Source organism: Lepisosteus oculatus, chromosome 19, assembly GCF_040954835.1.
Source record: "Lepisosteus oculatus isolate fLepOcu1 chromosome 19, fLepOcu1.hap2, whole genome shotgun sequence".
Classification (NCBI taxonomy): Eukaryota; Metazoa; Chordata; class Actinopteri; order Semionotiformes; family Lepisosteidae; genus Lepisosteus; species Lepisosteus oculatus.
This window is the reverse complement of record NC_090714.1, coordinates 6,786,312-6,798,946: the sequence shown is the minus strand read 5'-3', so window position 1 is coordinate 6,798,946 and position 12,635 is coordinate 6,786,312.

Sequence of the window (12,635 nt, the reverse complement as noted above, 5' to 3'; positions counted from 1 at the left end):
GTGGGTGACAGTGCTGGGGCTTAGAAAATGATTGGAAAATAGAGAATAAAGGTAATTTGGATCATTTAATCAATCAAACCCATTTACAGAGAGACCAGAGCTCAGATATTTAATCTTTCTTAGAAGAGTTAAGAGCTAAGAATCAGACATTTCTTAGAACCTTACAGTTAGTGGAGAAGAGCTAATCTTTGATCTGAAACGCCCATACAAAGCGAGCTGCTATTCGACACCTAAACAACCGAAAGCTTTTTTTTTTAAATATCAAATGTCCTTAGGAACACTTTTGGAAAGCAGGTGTGCACCTGCCACTGCTTTTCCAGAACATGATCAGTTTGGAGATCGAAAGGCCGTGCATTTGAAATGACAGGGCTCACTCTGATCGAGCTGGTCTTGGCAAGTTGTGCGTGCAGCTGTTTAAGGAAAAATAAATATTTCATATCCCGTCTATCAGATGACTTACTTAAAAAGAAAAAAAAAAAGGTTGGATTCTCTTCAGGAGATAAGGGATGCCAACCTTATTGTTTGCAATTAGAACAAAGAATGGTAAACTGCACTGTTCTCTTGGTTTACAGATGATCGTCTTTCATTGTAATGAGAACTTCAGAGAAGAGAAACTTTTGCTATCCATGAGAATGTCTGTACACATCCAAGCTGTGAATATCATAACCCTGCAGGCCTTTTTCAAAAGCCCCTGTTGCTTATAAGATAACATTTTCTCACATTGGCCTGGGGAAAATTCCAGTGAATCAGATGACGCACTTATTGGAGGGTTATCTTGACAAGATAACGTGCCTCATCAAAAAGGCAACATCACCATCCCCAGCTCAGCGGGCAAAACTAAAAAAAGCTTCTGACCAGCCCGAGCAGTGGGCTGTGTGTTCGGGCAGCTTCCTCCAGAGACCTCCCGCCAAACACGGCACAGAAAAGTCTGATTGTGCACTGATCGCCCAGCTCGCCCCAAACCCACAGGCCCCGGCGCGGAACAGGGTGCTGCGTCACCACGGGCCCTGGTGTCACTGCGATGCGATGAGAAATGTGTTGTGAGAAGCTGGACAGGGCCAGAAGCCATCTGCATCTGCATGCCCTACGGAACCATTAGCTCAAAACATGCGTGCAACAAATCTGCACAGCTCCTGAAAATCAATCAATCGATCAGTACAGCATACAGCGGTGTTGTCGGCAATTAAATGCTTTGCCCGTGAGCTCGTTAAGAGGGATAGAAGGACAGGAATTTATAGGGATTAGATTAACATTAGGATACAATAAATCACCCAATTGCAATTTACAATACAATTTACAGGTTGTGCGAAAGTAACACAAGGGTAGGAGGTATTTGCTACTAGCTATATCAGCAAATGCATAGAAGATGTTGTCCCCAGGATTACTGTTTGCACATACCCACATCAAAAACCGTGAGTAAATGCTAGTACTGTATGCTACTAGCTATATCAGGGTAAATGGCGAAGTACAAGCTAAACTGAGAGCCTGAACATCCGCCTTCAACTCTGGAGACAAGGACACGTACAGAAGCTCCAGATCCGACCTCAGAAAAGCCATCAATTCACAGACAATGAAGTCACAGAGTGAAAAGCATGCACAGTCGGCATTTTCACTCAAGAGGACGGGAGCCAACATGTAGCTACGTTTTCAACCCGATCCTCTTCGGTGTTAAATAAGCGTTCCAGTTCTGCATGTATTTTTTTTTTTGTTTGGTATAAACTTTGAAGCCCGTGTGTTAACAAACCGAAACAAAAGCAAAACCAACCCCCAGTGCGTGCCTTAAAGCATTTCTGCTGCTCAGTTACGGCCACTCAAGACTCTGGAGGTTGCTTTTTGTACAGGAATACCACACCCTGAGGTGCTGAACGTACTGGCGCCCTTCTGCACGGCAGCTCCAAGCACGACGGGAGCCTTAGACAAGACTGGTGCCGACGGTTATCCTCAAGAGAACTACAACGCAGCCGTGAAGAGTTTTGTTTTGATTTTCGTGCACGTCATCTAAAAAAAAATGCTAACGCCAGGCAAAGATCTAAGGGGCATTCTGAAGAAGATCTGTGTTAAAGGTTATTCAAATTTGCAACTTCAAGCAAATTAGTCTCAGCTAATTTGTACACCCCTGTGTGAGCTGACAGGAGAACCAGAGAGTCATTCACTCCCGTAGAAACCCGAACCACTCAGAAATTCATTTCTTTAACAGAAAGACCCGTGTGCTATTAAAGACGAGCTTTGATGATCTGCAAGGTAGGCAGATCTGCAATGGTTGTTCGGTGTTCTGCCTGGACCCGAGAGATACTAAGATCTCTTCTAAGAGTGTCCTGCTTTCAAGGGTCCAGATGCGTTGCAAAATTGTGTGTTCTGCAATGCTGTTCAGCAGGACAATTCAATACAATCCATACAATCTTCTCCATTACACACTTGTCCAGCATATTAAATAAATAAATATAATTATTTGACTGATTAGTAGCTGGATCTATAATATTCTGTATAGCAATGGAGGGCTGACTACTTTAAAGAACAGCAATAGAGCAGAATGGAGTTGCTGCAAGTTGACGAGCCCTGCAAAACTGCTGTTCTGCAGGGTTTTTTTCGGCTCCTAACCACATGCCCTTAAAGTCGTGCGCTAGGTTTGCTGCAACAGCTAGGCAATGCAGGACAAGGCATAGGGATGGACTGGTACTACAGCACTCAACCTTGAGTCTGCAGGATTCAGCACACATGTAACAAATGCAATGTTGAAAAGGGGGGCAGGGCAGATCTGCCTATAGGTTTTAAAGAGCATTTATTCGAACATTCAAGAAGCAAAACACGGCGAAACGGACAGGTGAGCCTTCAACACCTCAAACAGCAGCCCAGCGCGCCAGTGAATGACAGGCAGCAGGGGTCATGACCTCGTCCCCCCCCCACCGGTGCCACAGCCAGACCAGTTCATCCACAGGCTGGCGGGCGGCGGGTACGCCGCGCCGCGCTCTCCCTCGACACAGGCGCCAGGAGAACGAGGCAGAACAAGCTCTGAGGTTAGAGCCGACCGCGACCGGCGCGTCCCTGCACGCTATGCAGCGCTCTGCACAGAGGGAAGGCGCCGCCCCCCCCGGCTCGCTGGCGGCTCTGCGTCACCACTTCCTGCCGGGGGTTCGAGCGCAGCAGCAGCAGCGGCAGACCTGCGCTTACCTTAGAGAAGGTGAAGCCTGCCGGGAGCAAGTCCGGTACTACTGGTCATCTATCACGGAAAAATAAAATAATTGTTTGAATAGAAATATTTCAGGCCTGAATTTAAAAGTAACAGCAGAGAGGCACCGTCTGTTGCATCTACGGTGCGTGGAGTTTTCCTTTCTTATGCCGGCCGTTTCTGTAAAATTCCCTTTACGCAGAGCGCGTAGAGATGTGGAATAGTTTTTTTTTTAAATCAAACATCAAATGTTTCGACAACGGGGGACATCAAACCAAAGGGAACTCGATTTTTTGCAATGCTGGCTAGCAGCACAGCAAGTTAACGTGTTGATGATCATCACCCACAAGTGGAGAATAAATCCGCAGCACCCACAAAGCCAGTTTTTTTTTAATGAAGGGAACCAGCAGCACCATTCTTGTGGAGCCTTAAGAACTGAAAGCTGCCTGGTTGCAGATGATGTCCAAGTAAATTAGTAATAAGCAGTAAGTGTTTATTATATAAGATGAGCTGGAAGATGAGTCAGTTTTCTATGAAAAAAGCTGGAATCGAAAACGTCTTTCCTGTAGCGCTGCCTAGCAACCTCCAAGACACTTCCACTTCTTGACATCAAAATAAAGGCACATGGGTAGGAAGGTGTAATTGACGTACTGTATTTAGCACAGGCTACACAACTTTAAACCCCACTCTGCTCCTCAATAAGCAGCACAATGACACCGTGACAAAATATTTCAGCTTGGGGAAGTCTGGCAGCTACAGTATAACACGATCCCGTATGTTGGTCCAACGGCTCAACTCACAGTCCAGTACAAACATCACGGGCCAGAGAGGCTGGGCTCTGGCGGCAAAGGTATTGCGAATGATCCGATAGAAAGTGGGTGCTTACAAAAAGAAGAAACTGGCAAAGTTCTATCAGGCTAAAAGCACCTCTGGCCTAGATTAACTTACAGGCAAAGCCTGCTCTGCTGACACAAAAACATCATCCTTTGTCTCATTTTCTTCAGATTGTGTGAAGTCTATTCCACTGAATGAAATATTAGGGTCTTAAATGTTCCTTAACACATTTAGTTTAAATATATCTTATTAAATCATCATCTTCATCCAAGTTTCGTAAATACTGAGCCATCCCACCACATAACAGTAAAGATTCCAGTTCCATCATCTTTTCCAAGTTTCGTAAATACTGAGCCATCCCACCACATAACAGTAAAGATTCCAGTTCCATCATCTTTTCCAAGTTTCGTAAATACTGAGCCATCCCACCACATAACAGTAAAGATTCCAGTTCCATACAGGAGTCACAGCTAAAAGTTACACAGAGAAACAGCGTTTCCCCAACTGCTGGTCATCAGTGAGAGAGGTCTGCGGAAAAGAGCACATACTGTAGTTATAGATGCAAAGCGCCCTTGGGGACTGGAATACAGATGGCCTTGATGAAACAGAGCTGTGGATCTGCTGAAGGGCTGTGCTATTTCAGCCCCATCACGCTGTGCAGAGAGATCGGCCTCTGCAGTCAAGACTGGAAGAGCCCTGTTTTAAACCCCCTCAGCGACCTGGAGTGGTTCAGCCAACAGGCTTCCCTCTGTGAAATGCAAACATATTCAAGACCTCCCAGAGGCGGTAGAATAATTGAGAAGTCCTCTGTGTGCACGTTAAAGGGGTGCACGTATTCAGTCACCTCCAATTAAAGTCCATTTGTGGAAGATGATTCATTATTTGTATTGTTGCGACGGTCTTACGCAATACTGTTTCGCATTGTAAAATCTGGAAACCTGTATCTTTGAATTGATTCATTAATCAATATTAGTAATATAAACACAGTAGCAGCATTCATGGTGCTGTCCCAGATGAATTCCAGTAGGATGCAGAGACAAGAAAAGCTGGTTCTTCCTTTTGACCTAAGCTGTTATGGGCATGTGCTGACTGAGGCTAGAGACGTCAGTCGGAGCCGAGATTGTTAGAACTTTGCTGCAAAAAAACACTCTTGAACTCTTGTTCAGTCTAACCACGACAACTGTAAGGCTGTATGGGACTGCTAGAACATGCAGACTACTTGTTTAGCCATTAATTGTTTTACCATGTGAACATATGCATATATCTGCAGACGGCACAGAACCTGCGTTCTTCAGATCCCAAGAAACCAAAAACGGAATGGATGCATTTAGTAAAGGAAGGTAGAATATCGGTCTTTGGCAAAAGGCAAACAAAAAAGGATTCCACAGTAAAACTTGAGTTACAACAGAAAAGGCATACAAACCCAGTGTTCGACAGAGGGAATCTGGACGTCCTACTGCTCTTGTAAGTGAACTCAGTCCTCCTCACGGTAAGAATCTGCACATCTGAAATAGGGTTTGAACTATGGCTCATATGTGTTTTTCTCAGTTTTTCAGTGTTATCACGACTGGGTGCTACTTTGGCTAAAGCCCTTTGAGTAAAAATAAATCGGACTTCTGCATGAAAGTGACTGGAATGTAGACTCAAAGTGCCTGAGTATGACCAAGAGAGGTGCATATTATTAATACACTTAATATTTCTTAAATTTCATTGGCCCCCTCATTGGCTCTTGTTGGGGGTTTCAGGTTTAAATCGCCATTGATAATTATATTATATATAATTACTGTAGTTTAACTGAGGGCCAGTGTAAAACATTCTGCAGATCCCTGGCCATCCTGGGGCAGCATGTCTGTCTGGAGAGGAAGAGAGGAGAGCTCGAGAGCTGCAGAGCAGTCCCTGGCTTCTGTGTGATAGCTGTATTAGGTTGTTAGGATCCAGTATTGTTGCGCTGTATCCAGAATTTAAAAGGCCAGTTATCCGTTTTGCTGCTTCTTTGTAAGTATCGAGAGCCACAGAAAATATGGACTCACTCTGTTGCTGTTCCTGAAGTCTTCAGTTACTCTGCAGCAGGCTGTAGACAGGTTGACTCGTCTCTGCATGCTATCCGGTAGTCTGTGTCTTTGCCAAATTGGATTAGAAACCAGTTTGTGTGCTCAACAATGATGAACTAAGGCTGCGCTTCAGATCATTTAAAATTAATTTTGAACATGAAATTTAAGATGAAATACAATACAATTTCTACAATACAACGCACCCTTTGAGGACTGCATAGTCACTTTGAATAACTTGATGCACGGAACTCTCTTTCTGACAATGTGGGTTTTTCTTGGTCTCTCCCCTTACATTACAAGAACATGCACTGGGAGTGTTTTCGATGCGGCAAACTCATGGTGCTGTTCCAGATGAATTCCAGTAGGAATCCAGTAGGAGACAAGAAAAGCTCATTCTTCTGTTTGACCTAAGCTGTTATGGGCATGTGCTGACTGAGGCTAGAGACATCATTCGGAGTCAAGATTGTTAGAACTTACTTTGCTGCAAAAAAAAAATTCTCTTGAACTCTTGTTCAGTCAAACCACGATAACTGTAAGGCTGTATGTGACTAGTTTAGCCATTAATTGTTTTACCGCATTAACATATGTATATATCTGCAGACGGCAAAGAACCTGCGTTCTTCAGGTCCAAAAATATACAAGAACGCCATCTCTACAAACACAGTGTAAGGGGACCACTGAAAAATATGAATGGATGCATTTGGTAAAGATGCTTTTTATTGAAAGCACCAGCTTTTGCATTGGAGAGGAAAGTGTTGGATTCACTGGTTTCAAACTTCAGGCAAGTGCTGGGCACGATTCAGGCTTTTTCAGCTACAAGCAATGGGATGAGTGAAATGAGCTGAACAGTCGCTATCCTGTTAGCTCAACTTCTTCTTATGTTCTTTACTCCCTGCTGTGCTAGATGAATCCTAACAGGCATTTAAAATCAGGATGTAACAGTTCAGGTCAGACCATGAATATCATGCCTGAGATGGTTTAATCTGGTCCATTCACTCAGGCTTTCACTACAGTTATTGGAAGAAAAGATAGTCCCGCCGTTGAAAGAAAAAACAAGAAGCAACAGTTTAGTTGCTCAAGTACATTTTCAGTATAAGCTCCACTGCTGCTGGGCTGCATCCCTTTACAGTCACAAGCACCAGCAAAAGCAGCAATAAAGCACCTTTTAAAAGATACAGTAACATCGTTGTTCTCTTAATCGTCAATGCGCTCAATATCTACCCATGGATTCCAGAAGCTCACCAGCACACCAGCTTACCAAAAGAAAGACACGATGCTTACAGAGCAAGGATCTTCATGCCTGATTTCACACACTCTTGGGCCTTTCAAGTTTAGCATAAAATGTGCAGCATTGCGTGTCATTTTCTTTCATTCTCAGGAATAATGGACAGCAAATGGGGAAGCTGTCAACTGAACAACTCTTCATTCTCTAATCCAATAGTTCACAACCCACTTCCTGGGTGACCCCTGTGTTTGCTGGCTTTTTCCTGCTTTCAGGCCTAGGTATCAAAAATACCTTAGTGAGAGTGTGTACAGCTGCCCCTCGGCCTTCTAATTAAGAACGTTAATTAAATGGTGTTGACTGATGATGAACACACACCAGTGGGAAGGACATTGTATCAGGTGAGGCAGTGTTGTTTTTTTCTTCAATCCAAATAGCTATATTTCAGCTCACACACCTCAATGAGGACAGCCCTATAACTCACAAATTAGCCGAAAGCTCATTTTTAAGAACTGAAAGCACATTGTTAAGCACTGAAAGCAAATGTCAACAAAGCCTCAAATAAAATAATCAATTTACAGCATGTTAGCTAGAGATTAAACTCTTGGCCCGAGCAACAAAAACAGACACAAGTGTTACCCAGGATGCGAACTGAGAGTCACTGTACTGAGCATTTAGGCCTGAGTGCAGGAAAAAAGCCTAGGCAAGCAAATCAATGCAATTAGCACAGGTGATTAATGCTCCACTTAACGAGCGAACACCAGCAGAGACAGAGGTACTCAAGGACTTGAGACCCACTCCTCTAACCCATCCGCGCAAAATATTTTAACTCCGCCAAAAGAATTATTTCATCTCTGCCAAGAAGCTGGAGCTGACCCATGTTCAAGTGTAAAGCAGATCCAAAAGCAATCTTTATATAATTTCCATTCTCCTTTGTCTTTCCATTCAGTCCACACCCCGCTTTTTCTTTCATTTTCTGAGCCTGAAATAGTATAAATAATGGCCTGAAATACATGGGTTCCTAAAGGCTGGCGAAATGCTCTGGGCAAACCAGCTAACAGAATCGACAAACCAGAAAAATTAGCTCAAAGTATTTGTTGCGAGTTCTGCACAAGATGTAGTGAACATAAGTGCTGGAAATTGTGGTTTAGAAGAAAACATACGCCTTACATGAAGTAAGGGTAACATCTGCACATGAACGCCTGGTTTAGGTAAACAAGGAGTCAAAAGAACATCAATTAACCCCCTTTATATCTTACAGTTTGTATAACTGACATAACTTTTATGCAAGGAGAGCCGAAGTTATAAGTCTTTTTAAGCCCTTAAGAGAATAGCACTTACCCAAACTATTAAATCTGGAGTCTTGAGCAAATTCCAAGGATGAGTGAGTCTTTAATCAAGCAAGCCAGATTATTCCAAAGAATATCGGTCTATAATGTTTTAGTTTCCTTTTGCCCGTCTTCTAAAAGTCTTTGCTCAGTTTTGCAGCGTGTCAGTCATCCTTCCTCAAGAACGAAAGAGATCCATCTTTAAGGTCAAGTTAGCTCTGAGCCGTCTTAAACAGGAGGAAAGCTGCACTCCTCAGTAAGACTACAGCCCCGTCAGCTGAAGTTAATTCCACAAAGAGCTTCCACACAGAAACACACCAGCAATGTCTGCATAAAAATGGAACGGCATCAAGATAACTCCTGTTCAGAGCAAGCCCTGCGTCGTGTCTTTGAAAACTGCACCTCTTCCTGTCTCATTGGTTTCTGCTCTCTTCCTGTCGAGTGTCACGGTCCAGAGATTTGAAATTGAAATACTGTCAGCTACTGAACGCTGTGACCTGTGACTTCAGAGAGCTTTTCCTGCATCACGGTTTCTTAATGTAGCCAACTTCAGAATCGGGGACCAAAAGGAACGTCTAGTTTGGGCCCCAACACACCTTGCTCGTCTACCCGATTTCTGCCTCCGGTGTCTGTCACAAAACAAACAAATTGAACCCTCACAGAAAGCAGATGTTAAGAAAGAGTTGGAGCACATTGGCTGGTTATCGTTGCGTCTATGGTGCTGGGTAGTGAGGGGAAAAAATCATGAACGTTTACTATGGTAACTATGAGCAGTAATTCTACACACTATCGGAGCATAACATCCCTGTACAGTACATTTACTGATCCTTACTACCCTAGACTATAATAATGCCATGATTCGCCATCTTCAAAGCTACAGAGAGCGGTGTTACTCACCCACAGAGGCATGATTTACTGTGAACGCCTGGAACGCCTGGTAAATAGACAAAAAGCACAGTGAAAATAATGCAGGAATAAATGACTTTTTACCATTCTAAACTGTCTCCGGGGACATTACTGATGGGGCACCTAAAAATCACTGGCCACAATGTCTGTCTCATTTTGCTTTGAGTTGTACACAAAAACACAATAAAACAGTAGTTTCACCTTGCATAGAGAAAGGAGCTTTCAACGCGTATGCAGAGAACACCCTGCATTGTCTTAAGAAACTTTAAACAGCCAATGAGACAGGACCTTGAAAACTTGCCAGTTTGTACTAATTAAGCAAGTGATTGGTCATTAAGTCCAATGAATAAGTCAGGAATGAAATCACCAAGCCTCTCCAGTCTACAGATCTTGGCCTAGTCCTAAGGGAAGCTCTTTGGGAGCAGCTAGAAAAGGGCACCTATTTCCTACAAGTATCTGCTGGGACCGGGACAGGGACGGGGACAGGGGGACAACAAGAGAGAGAGACTGCAATCCACACCGAGAGGAAGAGAAAGCACCCAGAGAGACGAACTGAGAAAGGTTTCCTGCGAGAGTGATTTACAACCCAAACAACAGCCGACCTGCACACAGGAAGCAGCGGGGCAGGTACGCGTTTGCCTGCTGCCGTTTTGACAGACGGAGACGTGCAGGAAGGAAGCGCGGCTGACATGACAGCGTCCTTCTGAGCAAGGGAGGACTTTGAGAAATCGCCCAGCGAAGACAGTGACAAAGGAAGTGCTGCAAGTCAGTAAAGAAGGGACACCTGGCAGAAAGCTGCATTTGCTGGTACAGATTTTGAATCAAGACCTGACGTGGCATGTTGTTTGCCTCAAACGTTTGACGATGAGATCCAAAGGTAAGCAAATCCTGGTAATGCAACCAAAGCCTTTGACTCGGAAAAACCTCTCCTCCATCTCGTCAGTTCCCAGCCGAGGAAGACTCCTTTTCTGGTCTAGGTATCATCCACAGAAGACTGACAGGATGAGAGGCGTTCTCTGCAGGGGGGAGTTGTGGAGATCTGATCAATGGACGGGATACTATTCTAACAGTGTACCCTTGCAATCGAGCAGCCCAGACTGCTAAATGAAGTTTGCCCAACCACATCTAAATATGGCAATCACAGGCGCACTTGCGGTGCAAGCCCCCACGTCAAAACGTGACCCTATCCGCTTTGCTAAGTCCAGTAGATGAAACCAATGTGGGTATATCTGCCAGCCCCCTGTCCCCCCCTACAGACTTCAAAGGCAGTCTGAGAATGACAGGCTCGGCAGGCGCCTGCGTGACCCGCCTCTGTATCCCTGCCTGGGCTGCTCAGAGCACAGCGCCGCGCGGCCTTCGGGACACTAGACAGGATGCTGACAAACCGCAGGGGCCTCGTCGTGAAGATCAGAGCAGCGCCTCGCACGTCGATCAGGCAGCTTCCTTCCTGCAGCTGAGTTAGAAACCAGAGCTCCCCTGAAATCCACCGGCCGTCAGCGACCCCCAGAACAGGAGGGGACGGCTGGTGCTCGCGGTTTCTTTCCGTCGCGCTGACAGGCAAGTGCCAGACGTGTAAAAATACGAATCTGGGGGAACTCCCGAGCGGATCAACTTATTAAACTCTTCATTGAGACCAACAGTCCAGATATAACTCAGACGCTAGGCTACATCATTTCCTAATTCTAAGAGGGTTTCTTCAACTGGCATTTCTCGAAAAGAGTAGGGGTGTTACCCCGGTGTCCTGGCCAAATTTCCCATTGGCCCTTACAAATCATGGCCTCCTAATAATCCCCATCTATGAACTGGCTTCATCACTCTGTTCTCCTCCACACTGATAGCTGGTGTGTGGGGAGCGTACTGGTGCACTCTGGCTGCTGTCGCATTATCCAGGTGGGGCTGCACACTGGTGGTGGTGGAGGGGAGTCCCCATTACCTGTAAAGCACTTTGAGTGGAGTGTCAAGAAAAGCGCTTTATAAGTGTAAGCAATTATAATTATTATTATTAATTGTTAATAAAAAACTGGCAGTCGGTCAGGATTTCACTAATTATCTATTAGACAGCATCCTTTTTGATCGTGCCACTAGTAGGAGCTGTAAAGGCCGGCAGAGTGTGGTAAAAACATAGACACACCGTGTGTAGTGTCTGGCCAAACTGACACACAGTACAGCTCATCAGAAAGATGAGGGAAACGGAACTGCTGAAAAGCAAAAGCGCTGTAGTTGTGCCTGGTTACCAAAGTTACAATAACTTTTTTTCACATCTTCTATAGCCAAGGGTATGAAGACGCCCACAGCCTTGACTGGCTGCTTTTCAGTAATACGATCGCCCACTATCAGTATGCAGAATCAGAAAAGATAATGTACCTCATTAAACACAGCATTTTCACCAAAGACTAGGTTCTGATCAGAAGGCCTTCAATCAGGGATGATGCTAATTAAAACTGGAGGTTCTCAGTTCTGTCACACATTCCAGAAACATGCTCTTGCAGCTGGAAAATAAAATACAGAAACAAATAATATGATTATAAACTATTTTATATAGCACCTTAAAGGTGGCTTCTCAAAGCACTTTACAGAACTACAATAATAGCAATGAAAAAAATACCCAACGTATGAACAATGAGAGGAGACAGTAGATGGGGGTACTGAATACAGTAGGAGCAGAGGGGTAAATAACCAGTTAAGTAAAGGCTCTTCTAAAGAAGGTTTTGAGTCTGGATTTGAAGAAGTTTAGAGAAGGTAGGGTGAGCAGGGTGAGAGAGTAGTAGAGAGTAGGGTGATAGTAGCTCAGACAGGTACTGAGGAGCCAAGCCATGCAGAGCCTTGTAGGTGAGCATGAGGATTTTGAAGTCGACACAAAACCTGACAGGAAGTCAGTGCAGGGACTCCAGGATAGGAGTAATGTGATCACTTGCACTAGACCTGGTCAGGATTCTGGCTGCCGAATTTTGGACATACTGCAGTTTTTTCAGTGTGGATTTAGATACCCCAGCGAGTAGAGCATTACAGTAGTCAATTCGGGAGAAGACAAAAGTGTTGATCAGCTTTTCAGCCAAAGTTAGCGATAACATAGGACAAACAAATTCATGTCTTTTTTTTAATCATATTCAAACAACCGCAACAACCCA